General features: G+C 27.9%; 1 protein-coding gene across 1 annotated transcript in view; it reads left to right on the top strand.

Annotated features, from left to right (window-relative positions):
* Nucleotides 1–956: 956 nt before the first annotated feature.
* Nucleotides 957–15,035, top strand: part of LOC111640132 (sentrin-specific protease 6-like) — a 125,813-nt gene continuing 111,734 nt past the window's right edge. Inside the window, exon 1 of the mRNA XM_023386130.1 lies at nt 957–1,159. The gene's annotated coding sequence lies outside the window, so the exon portion shown is untranslated. The remainder of the gene's footprint in view (nt 1,160–15,035) is intronic.

Raw genomic sequence — 15,035 nt, 5'->3', positions numbered from 1 at the left:
GTCTAAAAATGCCTTAGGGGACATAACATCAACACTGGGCAGATGTCGATCTAAAACTTAAAACAGGTTAGTTAACCATTGTATAACTATTGTAGTAATTTACCGATGTAATAATTAAATTTACCAAATTTATAGAAATGTAAAAATCCTGAAGAGGGGTGCAAATTACAAGAAAATATTGCACCCGAAATGCATAGAAAATAAATAAAGAATACGAATAAAAGCTTTGTCTCTGATAAAATGCGGTCCAGGCAAAAAACGGGGGTTATTTATGTACAATTAACCCATAAAGTTTTTTCATCAATTTTGAGGAAATATTTTTGAAAAATTGATTTTTTAAAAGTAATATAAAGTAAACCGCACCATGGATATATACATATCTATTACTTAAAGTTTTTCTCTTTCTTTTTATTTTTTTTTATTTACAAATGTTAAAGTAAGACAATTAAGCCTCCGTGTAGGAAGTAGGTCATCTGTTGCAATTGAAGAACTGTCCTACGAAAGTAAGACCCGTGGCAACAACTCTAATTTTACTACATTATAAAACGTATCGAAATTTGATGTCACGGCTAGAGCCTTATAGTGCGCTAGTCATGGCGATTTCGCAGCGCCAATTGGTACTAGTGGTGCCCGTGCAGCAATTTAAACCTTTATGATTATAGATACGCTTGAATTTTATATTGATATGACTTCGTATTAAAATATATAAATTTATAATAAATTATTACGAGAAATATGTATAATTCTCGTGTTATTCATTTCAATCATTTCATATGTTATCCATTCTCATTAGTAAAGAGGAAGAATTACAGAATTTATATATGTATAAGATACAAATATTTTAAATAAATTTATAGCAAGTAAATAAAAATCATACTCTAATAACAGCAATAATTAATAGTTCCGAAATGGGATGGCAAAAATGACTCAGTATAGGTTCGATTAGAGTACAAAGATGGCGATATGGCGTTAATCTCAATTTCAAGGTGTTTCTTGGTTACTTTGAGTGTTCTGTGTAAGAATAAAAAAATTTAACATCGTTTTACTTTTTATCATTAAACAAAGTTGAAAAATAAAATAGTTTTAAGCTTAAAAGTGATAATGATATGTAAAATCGAAAGATTGGTGTCGAGATTGCGACGAATATAGATGAAAAGTTGTAAGTTGACGAAGATGGTTGTTTTTCATTTGTTTTAGTGAATTTATATTCATTTATTTTATGGTAACTGATTTTTTTATATACATTACCCTTGTATGTAATGAAGGAATATCATTCATCCAATCAAATTATGATATAACGTTATAACCTTAAACGTGGAAGTACAATTACTTGTAATAATGGACAAAGCTGATTTGATTAGTTTTCAGTTTTTCATAAAATACAAATGTTTTCAAATATAATAATCCAATTTAAATATCTTTGTCATTTATTTTAATTTCATAAATCAAGGTTTATTATAAAAAAGATATTAATAATCAATGTTTTTTTTAATATTTCAAATCCACTTTTCATCTGTAACTTCACACTTATTGGTAGAGATGGGCGAATATAAGTAATAAAAAATAAATTATAATGCTAAGAATATCTCCTATAAAGCGCCTTACATACCTCTTCAGCGCGCACGGTTTAATTTGCCACATGGAAAGACTTGGACTTGATCCTGAACGTGTTTAATGCTTGTTTTCTTAAATAAAATTATTGGTTAAACTATTGTAGTTGAGGTAAGAGTGTGTAAAAAAGGTCTACTTGTAAAAATCAAAATAAAAAGTTTAATTTCTTTGAATAATACCTGAAGTAAATTGTTTTTGTTTTTCTGTTTATTTAATATTTTGAAAGAAATAAAATAAATACAAAATTAAATTATTAATTAAATAAATTATACAAGATTATCGGGGTGTTTGAATATTCGAGATGGCCGATATTCGAATTTGGGAGAAGTGTTATTCGCCCGTCTTTACTTATTGGTAAGAAGTTTAAAATTGAAATTCCTATATGAGAAATAATGTTTTTAACAGTGATGCATTTAGTGACATTTGTTGCTTGATATATTAAGAGTTATTGAAACAAAATGTGTTTTTGTCTTATTACTATATTGTAAGAAAGTTTTGGTCTTATTTTGATGTCGGTTATATAAAAAGTTATATAAGTTTTTTGTCTACAATTTCGCATATGGAAAATTTCATCCAAATTTTACTAATTGAAATAATAATATACAGATGATAATTTGAATTTAAAAAGTAAATTATTTTTAATCAAGTAAACTTCAATCAAATTTTTTATTTTGAATTAATACATTGGAGAAATTTTACATTTGTGAAATTTTGCCAGTGGGTATTGGATCTTATTTCTGCATAAGCTCTTTCTATTATTTGCCTTTTTTTTTTAGTTTTTATTTTGGCTCTGTCTCTGTCCACTACAAAGACCTTTTACTATGGATTTGGTCAGACCATCTTCCCAATGAATGGTGATGGTGGAGCCAAATATATTCAGAATAGACTACTCCCATAAAATTTCTGAAATTTTTCAGTTCTCTAAATTTGATGCTGCATCCCCAAAGCAATAGGTTGATGCATTAACTTCCTTGGGCATCCTTCCATCTCATTATGCCATTAATAATTATGTCAGAAGACAAAATGTTTTTAACATTTATATTATTAAATAAAATCATTACTCTTATAATAGTTTATAGATTGATTTTTATAGTTTTGATATCATTTGAAAACACATTAAATAATAATAAATTTGAAAAACTAATGTACTTAACTTCATTATAATTACACATTACAATAGCAATTATTTGCTTATTTGCTACATATTTGCTAATGCTAATGTCTGCTGATGTTCTTTAAATATTAAAAGAATAATAAAAAGATCTAAGATGCATTTGATAGTAGTCACAAAATAAATTAAATTCAACAACTGTCTGTCAGCATTAAATAACTTTATTTACATATTTATGTAAGTAATTTCAACAGTATGTAACTATTATCTTCAGGCAAAAATTTGAAAAAGGAACATATTTTTAAATTATGAAAACATTTTGTTCTAATTTTGAATTTTGTTTGAAGATGATACTTGTACACTGTTGAAAGTATAGTAAATATCAACATATACAAGAAAACTGGATGAAAGTATTATTCTGAACAAAAATATTGCCAGGAATTCAGCAAAGAAACAGATTTTAATAGATAAACAAGTATTTTCCATCATTTTTAATGCTCACCTTAGGTTATACATTTGAAGATTGAACAAAAAACTGAATACATATTTTAATATTAATAGAACATGATATTGCCATGTGACAATGGTTGAAGTCTCAAAGTGTTAAAATGGTTATTTTTTTCTCCTCCTATGCCTGCATCTAGCTTTAAACGCATAGCAATGCTATGTTCCATTAATTTATAAATATATATTCTGTTTTGTTCAATCTTTGAATGTATAACATGAAGATGACTACTAAAAATAGTGGAAAACATTATTTAATTAAAATATTTATTAAATCTTTTTCTTTGCTGCATTCCTGGTGATATTTTTGTTCATTATAGTACTGTTGAAAGTATTTGCATAATATATGTAAATGAAGTTATTTAATGTCAATAGTTAGTGGTTGGTTTATTTTATTTTATTTTATAATACTAAAAAATACTAGTGAAATTGATTTGAAAAAGATATTCATTTTTGATAACAGCAATATTCAAGAATATAATTGAAATGTTGATATGCATGGAATTACATTGTATATTGATTTGAAAAGACTAATTTTTTTAGAGTCTTAAAATTAATAACTTAAAATAATCAACATGACTGACAACTTTTTAATATCTAATACACACTATTTGCTAAACTAACATTTTTGAGCCAGTTTATAGCTCTTCATCAGATTTAAACCAGGGCTGTGGAATCTGAGTCAGAAGTAAATTAATTGCTAGAGAAGTTGGAGTTGGCCTATTTTTACCTATTCCAACTCCTGACTTTTTTTTATTATGTACTTTGTATTAAGTTTTTAACAGGAGCATTAACCTTCTATCTTGCATTATAGAAGCCTCTTATAATGTAAGATCTTATTTTATGATGATTTCCCATTTCATGATCTTTCTTTGCATATTACTTAATTACTTAATACTTAATTGCTTAATTACTGTTGATTTTCTTTTGTTAAATCAAGACTCTCAGTGTTCTTCCATGAGAATTCTTAATTTAACACCCCTTTCTTGAAAATTACTTTAAATTAAGAAGGGGTGTTAGCATTAGTAGTATGACAAAGTAAGGAAAAACAATCCACAGTCATGAAAAGACTAAAGCCAGGACTATCAAGTATTGAACACTACTCAGGAGAGGAGAAATGCAAGAAATGTAACATCAGGGAAAACAAACTTATGTTGTGAAAAATAAGCTAGCAAGACATCAATGTTTCTATTCAGAAAATCTGAAATGTACATTGTGGGTTATAAGCACATGAAACATTGACTGCAAGGTGCTAGAAATTATGGATGAACTCTGCAGAAAAATACAAAAACTGGATTGTAGATGACTGGCATTTTGTTATTTTTCCAATGAGAGTAAAATTAATTGATTTGGAAGTGGTGGATATAAATGCTGTTATAAACCACTTGCAGCAAAATTGAACTTCCATTATATACTACCATCAATATGGAGGTTGCACTCTTATGGGAGGGGCTATACTACAGCCAAAGACACAAATAATCTTGTTTACATTGATGATATTATGAATGCAGAAATGTATTGCAATATTTTCAAACCAATTTTTCAGGTGTTTTGCAGCGCTATTACCTGAACAAACAGAAAATATGGTAAATCAGCATTTCTGTGTATATTTAACAGTATTATACACAAAAATATAATAAAAATATGATAAAAAAAATAAATATAGATATACACAAAAATAATTGGATGAGTCAATGATTGAGTTCTTGCAGTAGCCACCACAAAGTCTAGATCGCAGTCCTAATGAAAATGAAAGGAATTTATATAAGCAAAAACTCAATGATTTTTCTAACTCCATCATTCATGACTTGACATTGTATAAAGTAAATTTGGGATTAAGACAGTATGTACTTATGTTTGAATGATAGCATGTCAGAATGTGTTTCTACAGTTTTGGAGGAAAAGGAAGCCACACCAAATATTAATTGCTTAAAATAAATTTTCACATATGAACACAAAATTTGTTCATATGATAATACAGTAGAGCGTCGTTTATCTGAATCAATTGGGGACTGGGGTTGTTCGGATAACTTATTTTTCNAAATATTTCAAATAATATTTGTTTGTTTTAAACTATTAAATATCTTATTTTTAGGTAAAAAATTTAAATTGGATGATGTATTTTTTGTGATTATTTAAATTAAATAATTGCAAAAAAGCACATAAATGGATTTATCATCAACATTATTATTATCAAATTTAGAGGTGGTAAACAAGTTATGATTGATTATGTGGATAATAAGAAAACATATTACTTCCTTGTTATGTATAATGTAAGACAATTCTTAATCTTCTATATATGCTTTTAATTTGTTTTGCATCATATTTTCACATCTTGTAACTCAAATTTTATTCATTTCTAATTAAGATAGAAGGATGAAACATTTAGAGCATATCTAAGTCTGATGACAATGCATTTTAATGATGTGTTAGGTGGCATCATTTCCACCATTCTTCCCATTCCAAAACTGATAAACATAACCAAATGTAGTATGTGTATAAAAGCCTCACACTCAAAAAACATGATCAATAAAAGTATTTGTTTTTTTCTAAAAATATTAAAATTATTCTATAGCAAATTTATAATTGTTACTGTTCTATTTAAGATTTTCTCATATTATGGGTTTTTTTTTAACTACTTTAGTTAGGCATTTCAACTATTTATTAAAAAGTAAATTATTTTTAATCAAGTAAACTTCAATCAAATTTTTTATTTTGAATTAATACATTGGAGAAATTTTACATTTGTGAAATTTTGCCAGTGGGTATTGGATCTTATTTCTGCATAAGCTCTTTCTATTATTTGCCTTTTTTTTTTAGTTTTTATTTTGGCTCTGTCTCTGTCCACTACAAAGACCTTTTACTATGGATTTGGTCAGACCATCTTCACAATGAATGGTGATGGTGGAGCCAAATATATTCAGAATAGACTACTCCCATAAAATTTCTGAAATTTTTCAGTTCTCTAAATTTGATGCTGCATCCCCAAAGCAATAGGTTGATGCATTAACTTCCTTGGGCATCCTTCCATCTCATTATGCCATTAATAATTATGTCAGAAGACAAAATGTTTTTAACATTTATATTATTAAATAAAATCATTACTCTTATAATAGTTTATAGATTGATTTTTATAGTTTTGATATCATTTGAAAACACATTAAATAATAATAAATTTGAAAAACTAATGTACTTAACTTCATTATAATTACACATTACAATAGCAATTATTTGCTTATTTGCTACATATTTGCTAATGCTAATGTCTGCTGATGTTCTTTAAATATTAAAAGAATAATAAAAAGATCTAAGATGCATTTGATAGTAGTCACAAAATAAATTAAATTCAACAACTGTCTGTCAGCATTAAATAACTTTATTTACATATTTATGTAAGTAATTTCAACAGTATGTAACTATTATCTTCAGGCAAAAATTTGAAAAAGGAACATATTTTTAAATTATGAAAACATTTTGTTCTAATTTTGAATTTTGTTTGAAGATGATACTTGTACACTGTTGAAAGTATAGTAAATATCAACATATACAAGAAAACTGGATGAAAGTATTATTCTGAACAAAAATATTGCCAGGAATTCAGCAAAGAAACAGATTTTAATAGATAAACAAGTATTTTCCATCATTTTTAATGCTCACCTTAGGTTATACATTTGAAGATTGAACAAAAAACTGAATACATATTTTAATATTAATAGAACATGATATTGCCATGTGACAATGGTTGAAGTCTCAAAGTGTTAAAATGGTTATTTTTTTCTCCTCCTATGCCTGCATCTAGCTTTAAACGCATAGCAATGCTATGTTCCATTAATTTATAAATATATATTCTGTTTTGTTCAATCTTTGAATGTATAACATGAAGATGACTACTAAAAATAGTGGAAAACATTATTTAATTAAAATATTTATTAAATCTTTTTCTTTGCTGCATTCCTGGTGATATTTTTGTTCATTATAGTACTGTTGAAAGTATTTGCATAATATATGTAAATGAAGTTATTTAATGTCAATAGTTAGTGGTTGGTTTATTTTATTTTATTTTATAATACTAAAAAATACTAGTGAAATTGATTTGAAAAAGATATTCATTTTTGATAACAGCAATATTCAAGAATATAATTGAAATGTTGATATGCATGGAATTACATTGTATATTGATTTGAAAAGACTAATTTTTTTAGAGTCTTAAAATTAATAACTTAAAATAATCAACATGACTGACAACTTTTTAATATCTAATACACACTATTTGCTAAACTAACATTTTTGAGCCAGTTTATAGCTCTTCATCAGATTTAAACCAGGGCTGTGGAATCTGAGTCAGAAGTAAATTAATTGCTAGAGAAGTTGGAGTTGGCCTATTTTTACCTATTCCAACTCCTGACTTTTTTTTATTATGTACTTTGTATTAAGTTTTTAACAGGAGCATTAACCTTCTATCTTGCATTATAGAAGCCTCTTATAATGTAAGATCTTATTTTATGATGATTTCCCATTTCATGATCTTTCTTTGCATATTACTTAATTACTTAATACTTAATTGCTTAATTACTGTTGATTTTCTTTTGTTAAATCAAGACTCTCAGTGTTCTTCCATGAGAATTCTTAATTTAACACCCCTTTCTTGAAAATTACTTTAAATTAAGAAGGGGTGTTAGCATTAGTAGTATGACAAAGTAAGGAAAAACAATCCACAGTCATGAAAAGACTAAAGCCAGGACTATCAAGTATTGAACACTACTCAGGAGAGGAGAAATGCAAGAAATGTAACATCAGGGAAAACAAACTTATGTTGTGAAAAATAAGCTAGCAAGACATCAATGTTTCTATTCAGAAAATCTGAAATGTACATTGTGGGTTATAAGCACATGAAACATTGACTGCAAGGTGCTAGAAATTATGGATGAACTCTGCAGAAAAATACAAAAACTGGATTGTAGATGACTGGCATTTTGTTATTTTTCCAATGAGAGTAAAATTAATTGATTTGGAAGTGGTGGATATAAATGCTGTTATAAACCACTTGCAGCAAAATTGAACTTCCATTATATACTACCATCAATATGGAGGTTGCACTCTTATGGGAGGGGCTATACTACAGCCAAAGACACAAATAATCTTGTTTACATTGATGATATTATGAATGCAGAAATGTATTGCAATATTTTCAAACCAATTTTTCAGGTGTTTTGCAGCGCTATTACCTGAACAAACAGAAAATATGGTAAATCAGCATTTCTGTGTATATTTAACAGTATTATACACAAAAATATAATAAAAATATGATAAAAAAAATAAATATAGATATACACAAAAATAATTGGATGAGTCAATGATTGAGTTCTTGCAGTAGCCACCACAAAGTCTAGATCGCAGTCCTAATGAAAATGAAAGGAATTTATATAAGCAAAAACTCAATGATTTTTCTAACTCCATCATTCATGACTTGACATTGTATAAAGTAAATTTGGGATTAAGACAGTATGTACTTATGTTTGAATGATAGCATGTCAGAATGTGTTTCTACAGTTTTGGAGGAAAAGGAAGCCACACCAAATATTAATTGCTTAAAATAAATTTTCACATATGAACACAAAATTTGTTCATATGATAATACAGTAGAGCGTCGTTTATCTGAATCAATTGGGGACTGGGGTTGTTCGGATAACTTATTTTTCGGATAACCAATTATGTACGAAAAAATATATTAATTTATCCTGTGTTGAAATTTTTCTCCGTTGCGTGTCACTTTGCGTTGAATTTTCGTCAATGTTAAGCCTAACAAAGATTATTGTATCGTTAAAAATTATTTTTTTATTTTGTACAAACAAAATAAATATATTGAAAAATATAAAAACAATAAAAAATTATACTTCAGAAGTTAATTTAGTATCAAAAACGTAAAATATTTGAGTAGCCAAAGACATAGCCAAAGATTACAGTGCCACAGCACTGGCGAAAATTTAAATTTGTCGACTGGAATTCCTTCAGATAACCGACATTTCAGATAACCGACCTTTGGATAAATGATGCTCTACTGTATACCCAATAATAATGATTTTTCTAGATCTAGACAAGTTCTACCAGTTCTGTATATGAGTTTATCAATTAAATGTTGTGTATTTAAATATTGAAGGCTTCTTTTTAGATTTTTTTAGGATACATCATTTACTTCAGATTGTCCAAACATGTAAACTTTTTTTTGGGTCATGTAACTTCATAGATAACATCAAAAGACTAAAACATTAGTAAAAATTTAAGCAGTTACTCAACTGTCATATTAATAAAATGGCCTTTTGAATGTTTAATTGAATTTTGGTCTTTAATAAAGTAAATGTTTGTTTTTAATAATCAAATGATAATATACCAGATTCATTATCAAGTATAACCTGATTGATTAAAGGTAGGTGATGAAGTTATTAAATTTATTAATTAGAATTAAATTAAATTAATCTAGAATATTCTAGGAGAAAAGATTGATCCAGAGCAGAACTCAAACCTGCAGCTTTTGCTTACCAATGTAGCTGCCAATTATTTCATTCAGACTGCCATTTGATCTTTGCTTCCAGACCAATTAGTTTAGAACCATGGTTCTTAATTAGTGGTACACATACCCCCAGGGGTATGCGAGGCAATCTAAAATCAGTCGATTTAAAATTTAAATGCATGAGATGAAGCAATAAAAAAAATAATGGATGGACCATCAAAAATTCGGCAATTTACAATATGATGTCAAATTCACAAATTTATTTATTTATAACTAAAAATATTCTTGAAATTTCATCAAAAAAATGCATTTGTGACAATATCTAAATGAAATTCTTACCCAAGAAACAAAAATTGTACAATTAATATTATCATCATGTCAGCGAAGCAGCAATAAAATATTTACTACTATTTTGCACAACATNTGCCATTTGATCTTTGCTTCCAGACCAATTAGTTTAGAACCATGGTTCTTAATTAGTGGTACACATACCCCCAGGGGTATGCGAGGCAATCTAAAATCAGTCGATTTAAAATTTAAATGCATGAGATGAAGCAATAAAAAAAATAATGGATGGACCATCAAAAATTCGGCAATTTACAATATGATGTCAAATTCACAAATTTATTTATTTATAACTAAAAATATTCTTGAAATTTCATCAAAAAAATGCATTTGTGACAATATCTAAATGAAATTCTTACCCAAGAAACAAAAATTGTACAATTAATATTATCATCATGTCAGCGAAGCAGCAATAAAATATTTACTACTATTTTGCACAACATACCTCTGCGAGAGCGGATTTTCGGCCATGACAAACATGAAAACTAAACATTGTCACCAACTTCAACTCAAAGATGACTCGAGACAGAAGCTGACCAAAAAGCAACCAGATTTTACAAAGTTGCGGAAAGAAAATCGTGCACATTTGTCACATTAAAAATAAATAACCTTATGTTATTTTCATTATTATTAGAATTGTATTTTAAAGGTAATAAACATAAAAAAAAAACATATTTTATTTATCACTAGCTGTCTACTCACGGCTTCGCCTGCATTATATAGAATTTTCTTGTGAGAGTAAGATATTTTCTTGCATTAAAGTGTAGCCTATGTCCATCGCCAACATGTAAGCTATCTCTGTGCCAAATTTTATTAAAACCTGTTTGGCAGTTTAGACGTGAAAAGGTGACAGACAGACAGAATTACCTTTGAATTTATAATATTAGTATGGATTAATATGAATTTCTGCTATAAGGGGTATGCGAGTTTGAGCTCTTTCTTGAAGTGGTACGCAGGAAAAACTAATTGGGAACCACTGGTTTAGAAGATTATAAACATACAGGTCACATTGACTGGGGATCACATTCATGGTCTTCCTTGTCACTAAGCTGACTTAAAGCTTTTACTCTGACATGCCATATACTACAAATAATCATGTAGCATTGTTATTATTATTAATAGACAGTTTGGGCTTCTATTCACAATTCTTCCAGACTGGAGTGACAGTACTGATAATTCTTCAAAGTACCTTCTAAAATAAAATTTCAGTAGATATGCATGTAGTCATTAAGATAACCTATATGTTAATTAAATTCATTTTGTAATATTTAAAAAGGCAGTAGAATTTTTAATGTTTGTTTTTAAATTTTTTCTCAAGCTGCTGTTATGGGAGGGCTACAGAAAAATATTGAGTTCAAAAAGGACCAAAGGTCAAAAAAAAAAAAAAGGTTGATTAATACTGCATTATATTATTTTATTCATACTTATACATAATACTTATACATTTTAATATGCCTTGATCATTTTAAGTTTGTTATTAATATATGTTTTCAAAACACTTTTAAGTTAATGTACTTTCAGTAATACAGTAGTGGACAACCTCTTCCCCTAATTAATCTGTTAAATAAAGGGTTTACTGTATTATTAATTCAAAATATTTTTTTTTTTTGTATATAAAATGTTGATTCTGAAAATAGGAACTACTACTTGAAAATATTTAATAAAAAAAAAAGATAATGAAGTTTTTGAGGAAAACCTGTTCTTTTAAAATACTGTAGTAGAATAGACTTTTCTCAAAATTTTTCCTGTTGAAATTTTTAAAAAATGTGTTGTATTTCGTTGGTTCTGAGATGTGCTGTGAGTTTGAAATAGAAAACTTTTATTTTAATTTTTGATCAAATGATGAATTATTAAAATGTAATAATTAATTAGATATTTAAAAATAACATATTAACATAATCTTAAAAATTAATTATCAGTTTAATGTTTTTTCAACCAGATTTAGTCTGATTATTTTGTCCTTCTTTATAATAAGTTTAGTACAATGTCTGTGGTCAATTCTTCTGCTAACTGGATGAGAAGATTTTTTGAACAATTGATCATTATTTTTTATTTACCCCCATTTATTTCTGCATTTGTATTATTGTATGCCTCAAAGAGAATTTTTCAAAAGTTGGAACAGTTCAAAATAACTTGCACACACTTAATTTACATATTACTTATAGCACACACTTTTGATAGAAAGATAAATGCATGGAAGGCAAGACGTATTTTGGTTACTTCAATGGCACTTTTGAGGTGAAAGAACTTTTTACAACATTTGAATGCACATATACATTTAAGTAATGCACATTTCTCAAAATGTTTAAACAACATAACATTTAAAAACTAACAACAAACTTTAAACAACATAACATTAGAAATAGCTCCTTGATACAAATTAATATAAATCAATTTAAGATTAGCATTGCTTGATATGCTTATGCCAGATTTAGTTTCATTAAATTTGTTTTTAAAAAATCTGTCAAATAAGCTACGTCATTTTTGGAATCAATTAAGTTGGCTTATAAGGCATTATCATTGTTTTCGAAGAACTTGAGCACTGAATCAGAGTTCATAAAACCAATCCAAAGGCACATGTTCCTTTGTGCACCTGTTTGTAAATTTTGATGGCTTCTGCCATTCTGAGTCTTAGTGTCAAAAATTTTTAGTGTTAATTTTGACTCTTTCCAACATATTGACACCCTGGACTCACAAATTGGACCAGTGTTGTTACATAAGACAACAACAAATTATTGGCTAATATTAATAAATGCTCTACTCAGTAACCAAGAAACCAGCAAAAGAACCACTCACTTTGAAAAGCAAATGTCTTCATCCAATTTTAAAAGGACATCTTCAGGCTGATATTCTGTATTGGAACTACATGATTTTAGAACAAATCTTAATCTCTACATTGTTGTTGTTGTTACATAATTCTCTTTCTGGGTGTCATAAGCATGTTATTTAATTCTGATAGTTAACAATCTCCTCTTAAATTCTATGTAAGCTGTATGTTAAATCTTGTGTCAATTGATGATATATAATATACCCTGGGAGCCCTCTATAGGTCTATTTCATCTTTACCATTAGTTAGCAGTCTGAATATAATTGGGCAAAATGAAATAGACCTATAGAGAAGTGGAAAAGATAAAATAGAACAAAATAACTACAAAATTACCAACAAATCAGCATAAATTCACTTCAAAAACGAACGTTTTCTACCATCTTTTGAGGTGAAAGAACGTTTTCTACTGATGATGACCGTTGAAGACGGTAGAAAACATTCGTTTTTGAAGTGAATTTATGCTGGTTTGTTGGTAATTTCGTAGTTATTTTGTTAATTCTCACACCAGTAGTGTTAGTATGATGGATGATAAAATAGAACTACAGAAAGCTTCCAGGGTGCATTGTATATTATTAATTGACAGAAGATTTAACACACATTTAGCTTATATAGACTATGAGGAGGTCGTTTACTACCAGAATTAAAGAACATGCTTATGATATCCAGAAAGGAAATTACGTAACAGCACTGGCCCAATTCACAAGTGAGCTGGGATGTTCCCACATTGGGAAGAGTTGAAACTAACACTTAAATTTTTGATACTGTGTAGTGTTCAGAATGGCAGAAGCCACTGAAATTTATAAACAAGTATGCAAAGGAGGATGTATTTATAATAGAGATAAACTAAATCTGGCAGAGACATGGCAAGCAATGCTAACCTTAAATTGATTTATATAATATGAATATATATTAAGGAGCTACTTCTAATATTAAGTTGTTTAAACTTTTTGAAAAAAGTTTGTTTTATCAAATATATATACCATATTTACTCGCATATAAGATGACCTCTTATATGTAAGACTCTCATATAAGAAGTATGACTTTAAAGATCAAAATAAAGAAAATTAGATTTATTAATATAATTCTAATTTTATTTTGTTTAATCACAAGTAAAATATCAAATGAACTTAAATGCACACATTGTCCCACAAAAATTACTGGCATTTTAAACTTAAGAAAAAATCTTGTAACAACATAATTTGTTCATGTAAAGCTGGACAATCAGGAACTTTTTTTTTTTTCAGAAACTCTAAACAGTAGAATCCACTCTCCGTCGATTACACTTATCAGTTTTTCCGAATTCTGATTTCTGAATAATCATCCATTTTCATACTGGAGTGGATTAAAACTTATGTTGGGCTCCCATGTGATTTTGGAATTTTTGTTTGGAATTCAATTCAAAAGTTTTGCTTTTCCTATTGCTATTCATCTTTACTCCTGACAATATACAAAAATGATTCAAACGACCCAGATAAAATACTTATGTTTTTAAATACAAGAGAGTAAGCATCCGGTAAAAAATGCAAATACACAGTTCACAAAAATTATTTGCAAAAATGCAAAGAATCTTTCGCTTGTGCATATAGGACGATCTAGGAATTTGAAGCTGTGATAAATGAATAAAAACCTTGTTTTATATGCGAGTAAATACAGTATGTGTATATATATATGCATTCAAATGTTGTAAAAACTTTTAACCTGAGGAGGGCTACTGAAGCAGTCAAAATTGTTTGTTGTCTTCTGTGTATTAATATTTATCTTTCTATTAAAAGTGCTGGAAGTAGTATGTAAAAGCGTGTGTAAGCTATTATATGCCTCCTCTACCAAGACTATTTATTCACCTTTTTTTTTATCTGATATATCTATTTTGCATTATTTCATCTTGTCTATTTTAGTCTTAAAGATGCTTTCTATATACCAGGCCAAATTTATGTTATCTCTTTATTAAATTGGGAGTTTATGTACTGCACATTTATAGTCTTTTTCTATGATCTCATTAAAAATGAAGAAGAGTTTATGGTTTTTCTTGGTCATTAAAAAAATAAGCTTTTATAGAATACCATAGTTTATAATATAAACCTTAGTTTTTGTGTTTTTAAATATTTTTATTAATTATACAGATATCCTTT

Source organism: Centruroides sculpturatus, unplaced genomic scaffold (assembly GCF_000671375.1).
Source record: "Centruroides sculpturatus isolate CEXI.00-Female unplaced genomic scaffold, Cexi_2.0 scaffold1175, whole genome shotgun sequence".
Taxonomy (NCBI): Eukaryota; Metazoa; Arthropoda; class Arachnida; order Scorpiones; family Buthidae; genus Centruroides; species Centruroides sculpturatus.
This window is presented reverse-complemented; position numbering and strand designations above follow the sequence as displayed.